Source organism: Saimiri boliviensis, chromosome 8 (genome assembly GCF_048565385.1).
Source record: "Saimiri boliviensis isolate mSaiBol1 chromosome 8, mSaiBol1.pri, whole genome shotgun sequence".
Classification (NCBI taxonomy): Eukaryota; Metazoa; Chordata; class Mammalia; order Primates; family Cebidae; genus Saimiri; species Saimiri boliviensis.
Window position 1 is genome coordinate 36,864,166 of NC_133456.1, and position 16,662 is coordinate 36,880,827.

At 39.6% G+C, this 16,662-nt stretch overlaps 1 protein-coding gene across 25 annotated transcripts in view; it reads left to right on the forward strand.

The window, feature by feature from the left end:
* ZBTB20 (zinc finger and BTB domain containing 20) overlaps nt 1–16,662 on the forward strand; it is a 790,532-nt gene that overhangs the window by 729,707 nt on the left and 44,163 nt on the right. For all 25 annotated transcript variants that reach the window (XM_074405337.1, XM_074405336.1, XM_074405331.1 and 22 more), the window contains one exon: nt 9,361–9,461. The gene's annotated coding sequence lies outside the window, so the exon portion shown is untranslated. The remainder of the gene's footprint in view (nt 1–9,360; nt 9,462–16,662) is intronic.

Sequence of the window (16,662 nt, forward strand, 5' to 3'; positions counted from 1 at the left end):
TAAGTTAACTAGTTTAGACCATGTGGAGTATCGATGGAAAGGAAATCTGAGAGGACCATTTGATAGGGATTCAGTGAATTTCTGAGCCCAGGCTTAAGAGTTTGGAACCGGGGGAAATCCCTTAAAGCATCTTTTCCCTAAGCATATTCTGAGGTTAATAAGTATTCCATTTAAAAGGAGGATGGGGGAGTCTGTAATCCAATGAGCCTGGACAAAGGTTAGGCCTTCAGTGCCTTTAATATCTCATGTACATTGTGAGTTTGAGAACAGAATATATAGCATGTAGTGTTTCCTAAACTTACTTTCCCAAGGAACTTTTTTTCAGATGCATCTTGAAGTTCCAGTTTGAAACACACTTTAAGATATACTATCTGAAAAGATTTTTGAAGGGCAGGAGTTGAATGCAGGACAAAAAAAAAAAAAAACAACTATGTTGTGATGATTAATCTAGTACTATTAGAAATGGATATGCTATCAGTTACAGAGAAAGTATCCCTGATGAAACCAAAGAAAATGATAAAGAGGAGAAGTAGAGAGCATAACCTTCAAGATACGAAGGGAACATGGGAAAAGATATATCCTGAGGAAATAAAATAATGAAAATTCAGATATATTAGAGGAGATGAGCGCTAATAAGCTTACCACACTGCATGGTGTCGATCCTCTTATTAAAGCAGGATGCTGCCTCATCAACTGAAAAAGAGAATGGAGAATGGGACTTCATAAAAGTAGTGCAAACTGAGAAAAACTGCCATAGACTGTACCTGGAAACAGTGGGCAGAAGCATAGATCCTGGTGGCATGCATGTGTAGGCTTTTGTTGCAAGAGTGAGAGCAAATGGAGAATGGGGATATGGATTCATGGTTGATGAATGTGAAAGGAGGCCCTGCACATAGAAAGTTAGAGAAGAAAGGAAATCTGCAGGGTTACTGAGGACAGTGTTGAAATGGTTGATCATGGGGTGAGATCAAACTGGACAGATACATCTGGTAAGGCCAGCTGGGGCCTACTAATGAACGAGCTGAAAACAGTAGGTTCCTTGGGCTTCTGGGAAAGTGAGTTCACTAGCTGGGTCTGGAACATTTGACATCACGTGTCAGGCCTCAAAAGAATAATTTAGAAGGAGTATAAAAAGCTAAGAAAAGGGATAGTAACGTCTGTTGAAAAGAAGTGGTAATGGGTTTTTGGATTAAAATATTAATCAATATAGGGAGGGAAAACAGGAATCAAGGGGAGAAGGTTTTGAGAAATTTCACAAAACATTCAAGAAGGCATGAGAGGGCCATGAAGAAGAATCTAGTATAAGCTAATGGTGAGGAACACAAATGAAGAGCAGTGGAATGAAGGCAGATTAGTGGTTTAGTGATTGTGAGCTCCGTGTAGGTTAAGCTATAGAGCACTGTGGTTAGAATCTGGCCCTTAACTCTGCTTTGCTACCCTCTGCCTTCACTGGCCAATAACTGTATCTTTCCTATCAGTTTCAGCTTCCTTGTCTATAAAATAGGAATATAATCCCCAACTTCAATGAATAATTGTAAAAAATAAAGTTATCTGTGAAAAGACAATGCTCGCCACACAGTAAGCATTTAGTCAATAGTAGCCAAAGTTACTATTGAAGTGACGGGAGCAGGAAAAGGGAAATGATGTTCACTTTGGGGACAGTGACAGAGTGTGCTATCTGGAGTAATGCATTGTGATGTTTCTCTGTACCTTTTTTCCATTTACCACAAACTATAATGGTTACTCCAGAAAACACACTCACTGCAAGGGGCAAGGTATAGGAAACTCTGATAATACCAAATGAAATGATGTGTCATAAATCATGCCTATGTTAGAATTCTCATTACAGAGTTTAAAAGGATTTTATTGATATGACCTGTGGCAGACTTGCTACATAAGAAGGTTCCAAGCCGGGCGCGGTGGCTCAAGCCTGTAATCCCAGCACTTTGGGAGGCTGAGGCGGGTGGATCACGAGGTCGAGAGATCGAGACCATCCTGGTCAACATGGTGAAACCCCGTCTCTACTAAAAATACAAAAAATTAGCTGGGCGTGGTGGCGCGTGCCTGTAATCCCAGCTACTCAGGAGGCTGAGGCAGGAGAATTGCCTGAACCCAGGAGGCGGAGGTTGCGGTGAGCCGAGATCGCGCCATTGCACTCCAGCCTGGGTAACAAGAGTGAAACTCCGTCTCAAAAAAAAAAAAAAAAAAAAAAAAAAGAAGGTTCCAGTATGCAGTGACATAATAGAGGGGTTCCCATCACCAGGCCAGGTTCATTAAAACCAGAAAAATCAATGGGACGCAGCGGCTCACATTTGTAATCCCAGCACTTTGAGAGGCCAAGGCAGGAGGATCACCTGAGGTCGGGAGTTCTAGACCAGCCTGACAAACATGGAGAAACCCTGTCTCTACTAAAAATACAGAATTAGCTGGGTGTGGTGGTGCATGGCTATAATCCCAGCTACTTGGGAAGCTGAGGCAGGAGAATCACTCGAACTTGGGAGGCAGAGGTTACAGTGAGCTGAGATGGTGCCATTGCACTCTCTAGCTGGGGCAACAAGAGCAAAACTCTGTCAAAAAAAAACAACAACAACAACAACAGAAAATCATTATTGTGTGTGTGTGTGTGTGTGTATGTGTACTCTGATCCAAAAGATCTTTTATTTTAAACAAGAATCAACCGTATCTGATAATGCTAAGGCTCATGGCATGGGATGTGCAACTTTTATTAACAGAGTTTATGAACTGTCAAAGGAATCAAGAGGTCTCTATGGAGAAAATCAACATCAATTTAATGTGACGAACAGTGGGATTGTGATTCCACCTTGTGTTGGCAGGGCCATCCCAGGGGTCTTCAAGCCATCAGAGGTATTTCTTCTGGACATGGGTATTAACTAGTGGTTAACTAAGGAACTAAAACCTAAAAAGTAAAATAGTTCTTACAGCATCAGTAAGCTGAAGATGGGGTTCCTGATTAGTTTATCTTGCCATGATGTCTTTGGTGTCTTATTCATTAAATGGTTTTCTTACCAGTTTCCAGAGAGATGAGATTAGTGATATAGACTTGGGAATTTGTTTCAGGTGATTAGTTAAAAAGTTAAAAGTCAAATAGACTTCCTTAGTAGGTTTAATGGTTTAACAGGTTGATGAGCTACTTAATTCCCACATCTTTCTTCTCAGGGGACTGTTAGGTTTTAAGGAACCTTAAAAATCATAAAACCAACCTCCTCTTCTTAAAGTTAGAAAAGCTGAGCCACTTAGAGGTTAAGTGTCTCCGCTGAGGTCATCAATTAGTCCTGATTTTACTTTCCCTTTTCTTAGGTTACACTTTATAATTCTTCCTCTTTTTTCTAACGTTGTATTCCCCACAATGACCTCTCGGCTAATTATTTCATAGATTTATCCTTTGTTATGAAATTTCCTGTGCCTCAAATTATGATAGTGGGTCTTTGCCAATTAGTAACCCATCCCCACTAACTCACCACTACATTTGGGGCAAAGAAACGAGGGAAGTGGAACAATTTTAAATTTATTATGATCTTTGAGATAGCTTTATCGTCATCTGGGAATTGCTGTTAGACAATTAAGGTTAGTAAAGCTCATTGGATTTCTCAGAGGAAAGGTATTATTTGAATTATTACCAGATAATTATTGTTAAAAATAACAACAATGTAAAATATAGGAACTTTACATGTTAGAGACATTATCATTTTGAATTTCCAGAGAGAGGGGAAAACCCTTGGGGATCTAGAAACGATTTTTTTTTTCGACAATGTGCTCTATGCTAAAAAACTCCTTGAATTCTGTGTAATGCCTGATGACCTAACAAACTGGCCCAGAATCAGAAGCCAGTCAGCTGGCTGTGTGAGCTGTTACCCAAGTTATTTGGATTGAACTGTCGCTTCTAAAACAATGCTAGTAGAAAAGGAGTGTCAGACATAAGGCCTGTGGTCCCAGACCAGTAGCACTGACATCACCTGGGAGCTTGTCAGAAATGCAGGATCACAAGCTCCACCCCAGACATGCTGAATCAGAAGTCCTGGGTGATTTGTTTGTTCATTAGAGTTTGAAAAGACTGATAGAAAACATTCTCATCTTCAATTAAAAAGGAGGGAGAAAGAGACTATTCTTACTAATAGTTTCTGAAATGGTTCCTTCTCCTGAAGTCTGTGCTCTCAGATCTTTTCAGCGGCTCTGAACCATCATGCAAATAAGCATCTTCTTTGTGCTGTGATTACAGTGGGAACTAGAAATGTGTCCAGTGTCCATGCTGCATTGGAACAGTTGTTATATAGTGAAAAGAACACAGATTTAGAGTCAGAGAGATCTGGGTTTGGATTCTAGCCTCACTATCCAGTAGCTTTCTAAAATTGGACCTGTGACATGAGCTCATTAAGTCTAAGTTTTCCTTATCTGTAAAATGGGTGTACTAAAATACACAGCATGGCATTGCTATGAGGGTTAAATGAGAACATATTCATATATAAAAATGCCTGGTCAGTCCCTAACAAAATTTAGACATCCAATAAATGCTACCTGTTATTATTACTATTCACTTTCTTGTAAACTTTAATCATGAACTCCTCCTCTATAATTTTAGAATGATTTGACCTGATTTCTTAGGAATGGGACAGCCCATACTCAAAGTAGACATCTGCAGAAAGTTCCTTACAGTGATATGTGGCAGTGTATTTCATAACAGCTCTGCTGTCTAAGGGTATCCAAGACAGATCTGCAGAAACGTCAACAATGAAACGGAAGAGAAGTGACCTACTGTTTGTTCGCCTCTGACACCATCAAGATACTTGCCAGCTGGGTTCCAAGAGCAGATTCTTTATTACAGTGATGATGTAAGAGGCAGAGAAAACAGCTGGATTTTCAGGTTCTAGGGAAAATTTGTGGCATCAGCAGCCCCTCAAAATTATCTTTTGACTTGAAAACTGAGTACACTGGATATGAAAGTCATTAAAAGAGAATAAATGTGAAACCCCATGAAGTCATTCTCATTGAGACGTTTTTAGAGTGTAACCACCCTTTAAGCAATAAAACATGATGCACCGTGCAGTGGTTCTGATTAATAGATGCTCAGGTGTGTACTAAGGCAAAAGGGGAAACAAGATGGAGCTAGGTGACAATTTGCCAAAAAATGAAAGTAGGATTATAGCAGCAGGATGTGGGGCTGAGAAAGAAGCGTTTAATTAAAGGACAGACATATTATGGTTGTATTAATTATAAAATACACAATTTAAATCAAATGTTAGATATATTTAAAATGTACATTTAAGTAATTACACAAAGGATTTGTAAGTTTGCCAGATAATTTTGCACTGCAATGTACTATTGATGAGTGATTGCCAGTGAGGGGAGCAGGGGGAGCGGGGGAGAAAAGGAAGTTCTGTCTGGTGAAGTGTTGATAGGTCGAGCCTTATAATGGGTTAGAAAGAACAGTGAAGAGCTCTTGAGCCCAGTTTGCTGTTTATGTGGCTACTGGGGTGATGCTATTTAATGGATGTCTCAATGCATAGCCAAAAGGAGTCCACCAAACTGGCCAAAAGGAGTTGGATTAATACTACCAAGGTTTTCCTCTAGTGAGTAGCAGTGAGTCAAGCACTCACCTGGGAGATGCAGATGAAGTCTTGTGGTACTGGAGCTAACATTTAAGAGCTGAGCTTTTCTGGCCAAGTAATAACTACTGAGATTCCCTGGATAAGTCTGTTTTCCTCACCTAGGTAAACACTATTATTCCCACAGCATGTTTTGTTGGGCTTTTCATCTTTGGGTGAGAGAAAAATATTCTTTTTGAGGATAAAGATAAAGAGGAGAAACAACTAATGCTTCTTCTACTACAAGAGAAGGACAAGGCAAGAAAATGTGAACAGACTCAGAGGCAATTGTCTTTGCATTCTACAAGTGAATTGGTAATATAAGGAAAGAAAAGTAAACATTTAAACAAACCTAGAGAATGAGTATTGAGCTAAGCTCGGTGGAAAAAGAAGTACTAATATGGCATAATAGCAGATTGCCAATAGTCTGTTCCTATAAAGTAATGAATGTAACCATAGAATTACTGCATGTTTTCACCAAGAACGCCAACTGAACACACAGCTTTTCCAAAGCATGAGATATTCCTTTACTCTTATTTTCAGCCTGAGTTTATCACCCCAGCAGTATTTTTAAAATTTTATTTATTTTTAATTTTTGTGGATACATAGTAGGTGTATATATTTCTGGGGTACATGAGATGTTTTCATATAGGCACACGATGTGAAATAATTACATCATGGAGAATGTGGTGTCTATCCTCTTAAACATTTATCTTTTGTGTTACAAACAATCCAATTGCCCTCTTTTAGTTATTTTTAAATGTATGATTATTATTCCTCTAGTCACCCTGTTATGCTATCAAACAGTAGGTCATATTCATTCTTTCTATTTTTCATGCCCATTAACCATCCCCACCTTTTCGCCAGTGGTGTTGACAGTATTGTCATAATTATTTCTGCTGGTAACATTAGAAAAGTTTACTTCCTTGTTTTTTAAATCCACCCTCATTTTTAGACATTATTTAACTATAAAAGATATTTATTAGTTCGGTTTGTTGAAGCAGATAAATAAAGCAAATGGTTATTTTTTGGAACACAATATATTTTTGCAGGCTATGCACCCCAACCCCCTCTGTCTGGTCTTGTCATTGTTGATGATCTGTTGGGCCTATTGGTGCCAAGTAAGCACTGATAAATATTAGTCTGTGGCCTTTTAGGTCTGTTATCCTTGCCCAGCCACTAACAAGGATGTGACCTTGAGCAAGTCAGTTCCCTTAATCTCTTCATCTGAAAAATGAGGGGTTGAAGTAGATGAGCTTTGAGGTCCTTTCAATTTAGTCCCAGTTTCTATGACTCTAGCAAGAGTCTTTGTTCCCTTTAAATTCAGTTCAGCATATTATCAGCCTCGTGCAAACTTAAGTGCAAGAAAGCATTGCCCACTCACTCTAGGGTACTCAGAGTAAAAATTGTCTCAGCTTTCAAAGAGCTTATGAAGGGGAAAGACAAATCACACAAAGAACCATTAGAATTGGTAGAATATGCAAAGAGAGTAGTACAAAACGTGCTCATAGTATTTAAGAAGGGCACTCTTCATTGTGAAATGCTGCATAAATGAGGTGGCACTTGGACGGCCCTTGAAGAAGCTACATGTAGACACTGAAAGAAGGGAAGAAATACCATGAACATGGTGGGAAAGAGTAGGACTTTGCTGGAGTGTAGAATTGAATGTAGAGATAAGAGAGAGAAACTAGACTGGGCTACATTTAGCAGCTTTGACTACCAAACTGAGAAGTTTGAATTTAATCCAATAAGCAAGGAGAACTGTAAGCAAAGAAGTGATGTGTTTTGAAGAGCACTTTAGAAAAATTAATGTAATGTTTGTGTGAAGGATGGACAAGAAGTAAAGAAAAACTAGAAAAAGTGAAGCCAGTCAAGAGCCTTTCATAGATGTCCTCGCAGTAGGTCGCAAAGGGAGAAATAGAGGTTCGTGTAAAAAACAAGTGTTGATTCAGGAATCACAATCAGAGTAAAAACCACAGGATTTGGCAACTAATTGGATATAGGAAGCAAAAAACAGAAGAATTAAAGATGACTCCCCAATTGTAGGCCCATGTAACTGGATGAAGAGAATACCAATGGCAGGAAATAGGACATCTAGAGAAGGAACAGATTTTAAGGGAATGTCAGTGAATTCAGTTCTAAACTTTCTGAATTAGAAAAGCCTGTGTAGTATTTGATGGAGATGTGAGCTTGTCAAAGTTAGAGGCCCTGTCTTATTCATCCAGGTGCCTAGTAGATGCTAAATAAATACTGAATGAATGGACAAAGGAATGAATGAACCAACAACCAGCTGTTATTTAGAATGTGGGTGTGCAGCTCTGTAGAAAAGCTAGAACTAAAGATAGCAATGTGAATGCTCTCTATGGAGAAGAGATTGTTGAAGTCAGGGAGGGCTGGGGTAGACAAAGCCTGAGGAGAGAATCTAGAGGAATGTCTACATTTAGGGAACAAAAGAAAGAAAATAAGCCAGTGAAGAAGGCAGAATAGCAGACTGAGATGTAGGGAAAAAATCAGGGTAGTTCAGTGTCCCAGTGCAGAGTGAGGTGGATTTCAGGAATGAAGTGGGTCATGGTCACTGGAGCCTAATGTGGCCAAAGGGGTGAGGCCCAGAAAAAGACCACTGGGTTTGAGGCTCTAGAACAGGTAATAGTTCCATAGTCCCTCAAGCTGAACTCCTCAGGGTTAGAGGCTATGGGAGAAAATGGAGCCTTTGCAGTGAAGGACAGCGGAAATGCTCAGAACATGCCCAGATCAATGAGTGTCACTAGACTAGGTAAGAACTAAGCAAGAGAGAGAGAGAGAGAGAGAGAGAGAGAGAGAGAGAGAGGCTGAAGTGGAATGAAGTATATCAGAAATGTGGTAAAAGTACAAAATGGAACACTATTCAGCCTTTAAAAAGAAGGAAATCTTGTCATTTGCAGCAACATGGATGAATCTAGAGGTCATCCGTGATATATGGAAAAAAAATATGATTTTTTTTTTTATGTTCCAGAAAAGCCAGGTACAGAAAGACAAATACCACATGATATCACTAATAAAGGGAATCAAAAAAAGCTTAATTTATAGAAGCAAAGATTAGAACGGTGACTGGCAGAGGCTGGGGAGACATCAGTCAAAGGACATAAAATCTCAGACAGGACGAATAGCTCCAGAGTTGTACTGTACATCCTCGTGACTATTGTTTATAAGAATGTAGTGTATATTGAAAATAACTGTAGGTTTTAAGTGCTCTCACCATGAAAAAATAATTAATATGTGAGGTAATACATATTTTAATTAGTTTGATTTAGCCATTCCATCGTGTATACATGTATCAAAACATCATATTTTATACTACAAATATATGCAATTTTAAAGTGTGAATCAAAAATAAATAAACATAATAAATGATAAAAAAGAGAAAAGGCTATGAGAAGAATCAACTGTGGCAAGGTTAAAGGACACTGTTTCTACCTCCTTCCCCCACTTTCACCCACAACTCAGCTTCTAAGTCAGAACCTGAAAATCAGCTCCACCCTCACTGACAAGGTACTGTTGATGTCTCAGGCTGCACAGTTAGGTGAAAGCACGGAAAATGGAGCCTGGACAAAATCCTCTCCATTCCTCCTTCCCTAACTCGCCATCCTCTGGTGCAAAGATGTAGAACCAACCAACCAACCTCTCATCAAGTCCCAAAGTTCTTTACGATCAAAATAAATAATTGTCATCACCATCACCTGTTCATGTAACAATCTTATTTTTGTTTTTTTGTCTGATCTAGATACAGCCACTCTCTGTTCCCTGCCCCAATGAACATCTGCACTAGGCCCAAGCCTTGGAGTGATTTACCTGAAGAGTGACACCGTTTATTCTGAAACTACTGTGAGTACATTATGTCTCCAATAAAATGCTTCTTAGTTCACTTTGTTTAATTAAACACACACACACACACACACACACACACACACACACACAATTATGAGAGCAGGCGAAATTTTAGATGGCTTCATTTCTTGATCATCAGGGTAACCACTCAGTCCTGAGGTGCCCACAGCAGTTCTCAACTTCCCGGCTGCAGTGCACGCAATGTGCAGCAGCATTCCCTCCTGGCCAGATGGCTGTGCCGAGCTAGATCTGAGCACACCTTGCAAGGACTGGTACTGTTCTGCTTGGTCATCTGTGCCTTTGCCTACAGTGGTGGCAGCTCCTCCTGATCTGTTTCCTTCTCATCATCCTTCTCTGCCACTCTGTTGAATCTCACGGTAGCTTGTCATTTTCATGCCACCCTGATCAAATCTGTGAGCCAGCTTTGCTTGCTTTGATTTACCTGTTGTCTGAGCTGCAACCCATGCTGTTGTCTCCTTGCCGCCCTCCCCTTGGAGCTCTGGGCTCCTTCTACCACATCTCTAAGCCACTGTATCCAGCTCAGCTCTGCTCTCTGAATGTATGGGTCTGTAGTTGGTTTAGTTCCTGCCATGAAAGGCATTTATGTAGGAGAAGCTCAGCCCTTGCAAGGAAAGGTACAGAAATAATTTGGGGTAGGAGATATGATACCTACGAAAAATACTGATGAAAGATTGTTACCAAGTATTCATTAATCATTGCTAAAATAACAGATGAATATATGCTATTTTCCACTGGAAAAGCCAGACATTTGAATTATTTAGAAGTTCTTCATGCAAAATAACTTAATTATACATTTTAAAACAAAAACTCATTCGAGTTGCTATATTCATAAGTTTTACTATATGTTGTGAGGCAGGTTATGGGATGGTGTTTTTACAGACTTCTATGTTACTGGGAAACGCTAAACCTGGGAAACTAACATCCCTCTTAGGCTTCAGGTAGGATATTTACATTCATATTTCTATGTCTTTAGACATTCTGGTATAAATCAAACCCAAAGGGATGAAGTCAGAGTTTTGTTTTATTTTGTGTTGCTTTTTTACCTTTAATGCTTTCAGTCAACTGAATCATAACTGATGTTAGCTGATGTGTAGTTGATAGGCCTCCCCTTCCAGGAAGGGAATGTGTGCTGTAGTACAAAATGATTGAGGTATTGGGGTCTAGAGACATGACAGAAGATCAAAAATAGTTTCTTCAGTCCACACCCACACAGGGAACTTACTTGTATATACCTTCATTCATCGTAAGTTCTAGTGCAAGAAGTACCTTAGAAATTCTCACATCTGGATAGTTTTTTGCGTTTTTCTTCATCACAGAGTAACTACAGTGATACAAGTAACATAGCCTTACTATGATGCAGGTATGTTTCAAAGTTTCTATATCCTTTAAGAGAGAAAAGAGTCCTTATCACTCTTACCTCCTGTGCTGCAGAGAACCCAGATCCAGACCTAGAAATCAGGACCTGATGTTGCCTACAAATTACAGAGAAGTCCACAAGTTAGCATCTGTTTCTGTCATAGGAAGTATTCCATCTGTGCAGGATGCCAGTGCCTGCTTTTACTTCTCATGGGCCCTAGAGAATGGACAGATTGGGTTATAATCTTTGCAGTCTCTGCTATTCAGAAACTTGGCTTTCTAAAGCATAAAAGAAAAAAAATAATAAAACTGACAAAGACTTGCTAGGTGCAAAAATCAACAAGGAGGATAAAAATTAAAATGTGAACCATTTGCAGAAGTGTATCTCTTCTGATGGGTTGACAACACTCTGGGCCTGGTCTCAAGACTTGGAAGTGGGTTGGGGAGGCACATATTAAATTTTAACACGTACCCACCCCCATTCCACCTGCACAGTCATGCCCAGTGACCCTGCCTACTTAACCAGATTGTTGTGATAATTAAATGAGATGGCATATATATAAAATGTCTATCATGGCAGAGTTGAGTATATTTACTTTCTCATTTAAATTTTGCTGAGCATTTACTATGTGCCAGACACTGTTCTAGGAACTAGGGACATGGCAGCAAGCAAAACAAATAAAAATCCCTGCTCAACTGAACTTATATTCACTTACATTGCTCTATGAATGGCAATTCGACATAATAGGTTTATGGAAACTAAGAGAGAACTAGTTTTATTTTGCTCTGTCCTTCCTTCCAGAAACTATAATTGAGAATATAAGAGAGAAAGAACACATATGTTGATTAGTCTTCCCACCCCATTCCAACCCAAAAAAAAACCCCCAGAACCATTCTTTGCCCTGCTATGTGACCGAGAAGGCTGGCTTTCTGGACTACATTACCCAGACTCTCTTGTCCTTGGGCTACCCTTTGAATTTGGCCAAAAGGAAATATCAGCAGGAGATGTGAAAGTGGGAGAAGAGAGAGATCAGGGACTGTATTAGTCCATCCCTCCTTCCCAACTCCAATTCTGACTGGACTCAGAAATCATCACCCTTTTACTTGCCCCTTCAGTTAAATGGTTTACAGCTTTCCACTGTTGCTAGTACCTGGCGGTCTCCACTCTTGCTAGTATCTGGTGCTATCTCCCTTGAGGTCCCTTAACCTCATCTGCACCTCCAAATACAGTTTTTATTAAACCCTCTTTAGCTAAAAACTTTGCATGTGCCACCTATTTTTGCCAGGATCCTGAATGATACAGTTAGGAGGAAATTTTACTGAAAAAACATTATAAATCAGCCCTGCCAAGGTTAAAAAAATAAGATTGAGAAAATAAAATGTGTTTAATCACAAAAACATCCTAAATTGACGTGAGGACATCAGACCAAGTAGAGAAATGATAAATTGTAAGAAAACACAGTAAACCAGAATGCCATAGGTTGGTCTCAATGAATAGACCATAGTGCTCAGGCTTGATGGGCTACTACAGGCCAAATGCAGCCTGCTCAACCCTCAGCTTCAAGGAGCTCATGGTGTAGTGTAGCCACAGCAGTGACAAACATATGAGCAGAAAGGAGATGTCAGGAAGTCTACAGTGAGATCAAGTGTTGAGGAAGAGATTGCTTGTCCTAACATTGTTTCTGCCTTTGCTACAATAACAATCCATTTGCCCCTGCCCCAAATCTAGAAACCTAAACAGATTCCTGAGATGAAGGATATGTCTTCTTAAGCTAACCTGATGAAAGTCACAGAACTAACAACCCCTATGAGAGGAGCTACCATTATTGAGCCCTTACCATGTACCAGCACAAGGCTAATCACTTTACGTGGCTAATCTCATTTGTTCCTCACATTAACTCTTAAGTGGTAGGTATTATTATTCCCATTTTACAGATGAGGAAAATGAGGCTCAGAGATGCAGCGTAATCTACCTAAGGCACAGTAGTGCAGCTCAGTTCTGCTACTCTTGTTGGGGTGGTTTGTTACCACCTACCTTTTCTCCTCTGCACAGATACTAAGCCTATTGTATGTGTTATTGGAGAAAAGATTAGGGAAATGGTTATGACTCCAGAAAGATTTGGGGAGGCATCACTGGTCTAAATTATCATGAGCCAATGACTTAGTAATTATTTATCAAAAGGGGGTTCCAACTAATTCTTTTCTATCTGAAAAGTAATAGAGACATTACTTATCAGATAGGGAAAGACCAAGCTGATAAGTAAAAGGCACGTTAACCTGCAAGAGAGGGTGAGAGCCCAGAGAAAAGAGAAAACTGAGATAGGGTGAAAGAAGCGAGCACTCTCCTCTCAACACCCTGGAGACTGCTAAAAGCTCGCACAGATAAAATATTTATTTTTCCATATGTTGCAGAAAGCATTGCCATCACTGTATGTGTGCAATATGTGCAAAAGAGTGTGAAATATATACATCAAATGCCGCCGATCTGGTTAATTTCCATGCATTTAACATGCTTAATACCTACCATATCATCAATATGTTTTAATGCATATTTCTTTCCACATACAATATGGTCTAGTTAGGAAAGAGCCAACATCCTCAACAGCCTTACTCACTGCTATGTTTCAGCCTAAAACTTCTTCCCGGAGCCAGCACAATGAGAGTTAAAAACCGGCCGGCTCTGCTGGGCTAACTCGGCCGCCAGTCTCCTTAGAACACCCTCCCAATTCTTGAAGCAGCCTTTTCTCATGACAGAAATGTTTGCAGTGAGGAGATGAAAATGTTTTTGTTCTCCTTGGACAACTGGGAGATGTTCAGTCAGAATGTCAGAACTGGCCGTTGAAAGGCGGGTGCCTGTGGCCACGCTTTTTTTTTTTTTTTTTTTTTTTTTTCTTTTTTTTCTTTTTTGAATGCAGAGCTCCACCAGTGTGGCGGGAGGAAGTGCACAATGATTGGTCTGTTTCTCTGTGGAAGTGTTCAGGGTACACCCAGTTTTGCTTTGCATATATTTACGAAACATCTGCCCTTTTCTTATTCTTAAGTTCTTCCCTCTCACCAGCCCCCTTTCCCCTTTTCCCTGGTTTCTTTCTTTGTTGTTGTTGGCTTGTCTAACTTTTTCATTGGAGCTTTCATTTTCCGGTTGAGGGGCGACTTCATCAGAGTGTATAATTTTAACAGAGAAAATGGGGGAGGGAAGGAGGAGGAAGTCGGGGGGGAGAGAGAGAGAGACAGACAGAGAGAGAGGGGAGAGAGAGAGAGAGAATGAGAATTGAAAAGAAAGAGACTGAGAGACCAGAGAATTGAAAAGAAAGAGACTGAGAGGACAGAGCCTGGCAAATCAACCTTTGGCATGATGACCAGGAGGAAGGTTCTGGTCGGGAGTTTGCCTTTCTGAAATCTGCTGGAGTCAGCCAGTGTGCTGCTGCCCTCTAAAGGCTCCAGTGAATAGTGCATCGCCACAGAGGCTTGAAAAGACTTGCCCTCAGATGTGCCATGTTTATAATTCTTTTTATACAGCCCCAAAATGTATTTTCAATCAATTATGACAGAGTTTATTCTTTCCTCCGTAATAAACTATGAACTGCAAAAATGGGGTCAGTTCACAGCACCTGTCATGTCTAGACATAAACGGGTGCTACGTTTTAGGGCTTCTCAGTCCAGAAAAAGGGGTCAGAAGAACTATTAGAGAGGGTGAGATAGGAAATAAATTGCTTCTGAGGATGGTGAGCAGTTCTCTGATATCTGCACAGTTGGGAAACAGCCCAGTGGTATAAGAGTAAGTAAAGTGATATGAGACAAATGAGGGGTAAGCCAAAAAGTTTGAGTTTTTAACATTTCTTGTTTATAGAGGTAGCTCCAATGCCTCTCTGCTATGAATATTCTCCCAAAGTGATCACTGAGGCAACAGGAGTGTGTGGCACAAGATGCCAGGTAGGAAACAAGAGCAAATCTAGGGAAGGAAACAAGGGCATTGATAGGAAGAATAATATAAATTTTTGCAGTGTTAAAAATAAAAGAGTAATATTAGTGGTTTGTTGGCTATGTCCTTATGTTTAAAAGAAAGCTTCCCTAATTTTCTGAAACACACATCTGAAAGTATCCTAGGCGCTGCCTGTGAATGCCAAAAATAAACATTTTTTCTGCAAGTTGATATATGTCATTACTGTTTTGCCCCTATATTTAAATGAATCATGATGGCTAGCCTAGCCTTACTGAACAAAACAGTCCTGCTCTTATTAAATCCCCTTCACAGAGTTAAAGCAAAAGCAGCCAGTCAAGGTAGTTTTGCTACCTTGCTGCATAAAAAGTAGGAAACTTAATTGGGATTCAGACTATGACTATTCTTAAAATACACTTTGTCAGCTTCATTTCATTCCATCCACAATCAATTATTGAATGTCAGCTTTGTCTAAGCTACACTGCTTAATAGTATAGATGAGGCAGTAAACTCTGGGAAGGAAGGAATCAGTCCTGTTTTATTCTTTAGTCCATGTTGGCACATCATGGTTACATCATAAATATTTGTAAAATGAATATATAAATGAATGAATGACAGAAGAGAAGGAAGAAAAAAGAATAGATGAACACAGGAATACAAAAATAATTAAGACCTTTCCTTACCTTCAGAGAGCTTACAGTCTCCTAAGAGGGATAGGCACATAAACTGCCATTATTGAAATAAAATTTAGTGAGTGAAATAAGATTAGGGAAAAAAAAGAGCTTAGGCATTTCAGAGAAAGACCTAGGGAGAAATTCAATGTGAGGAGTGAAGTCCTATCTGGTAGAGAGGAATCAAGACAGTTATCAGATGAAGATACTATTTAATAAGTTTGAAGGATAAGTATGATTGCAACAGGGCAGAGATGAAATACGGGATATTCAAAGCAAGAGAAAACTTGAGCAAAGCTGTAGAGCCAAGAATGTGGATTCCCAGGATGTTCTAGGGGGTTATTCAAGAAACTTGAGAGTTCAGTATGGCCAATATATAGGACACATGAGAAAAGTTACAGGAGACACGGAGGCGACCTTGAGTGTCAGGCTAATGTAGTCATCTTAGATTTAGTGAGTGCAAAGAAGCCAGACCCAAGGAGTGAAGGAGGATGGAGAGCCAGTTAGTAAACAATCAGCTAGATAAAAAGCAGTAAGGTGATTTCAGTGAAACTGGAATGGAAACACAGATGTGAAAAAAAAAAAATACGAAGGAAGCAGAACTATAAGAACTTATTGATGAATTGGCTTTAAGGCAGAGGACGGTGTATAGTGACCTTGAGTTTTCTAACCTGGTGATAGATAACAGTGAGAGAGATATGACCTTAGAGAAAGCACTGGTTTTAATAAAGGAGTTGGGCTTTAGCAACTTTGATCTTGGCTTCATCTTTAAACTGAAAACCAGAATACCAGCTTCTTGGGGGTCTATGTAGACACTCAAAATTTGGAGTTGCTCTCATAATCACCATTCAACAAACAATTGACAAGTCTTACAATTTGTTGCTTCTCTTATATTGCCTTCCTCCATACTGAAAAAGATGTCTGAAACCCTCCTCTATTCTAATCTTTACCATGCCATCTCTGCCTCCTGCCCTCTGAAGAAACAGATTTTATTTCACAACCTGTTGGACTGAAAACACAGCATACTAATCATAACACCATATTCTGCGAGGGCAGATTTAACTACCCAGTACAACAAATTTAAATACAAAATATTCTGCATAACAAGTCCATTACCATGCTCACAGAAACAAGGGAAACATGGAACAAATCTACTTACAACAAATTCTGTACCACACATAGTTTTCTACAAATAAAAGAAATGCTTTTTCTG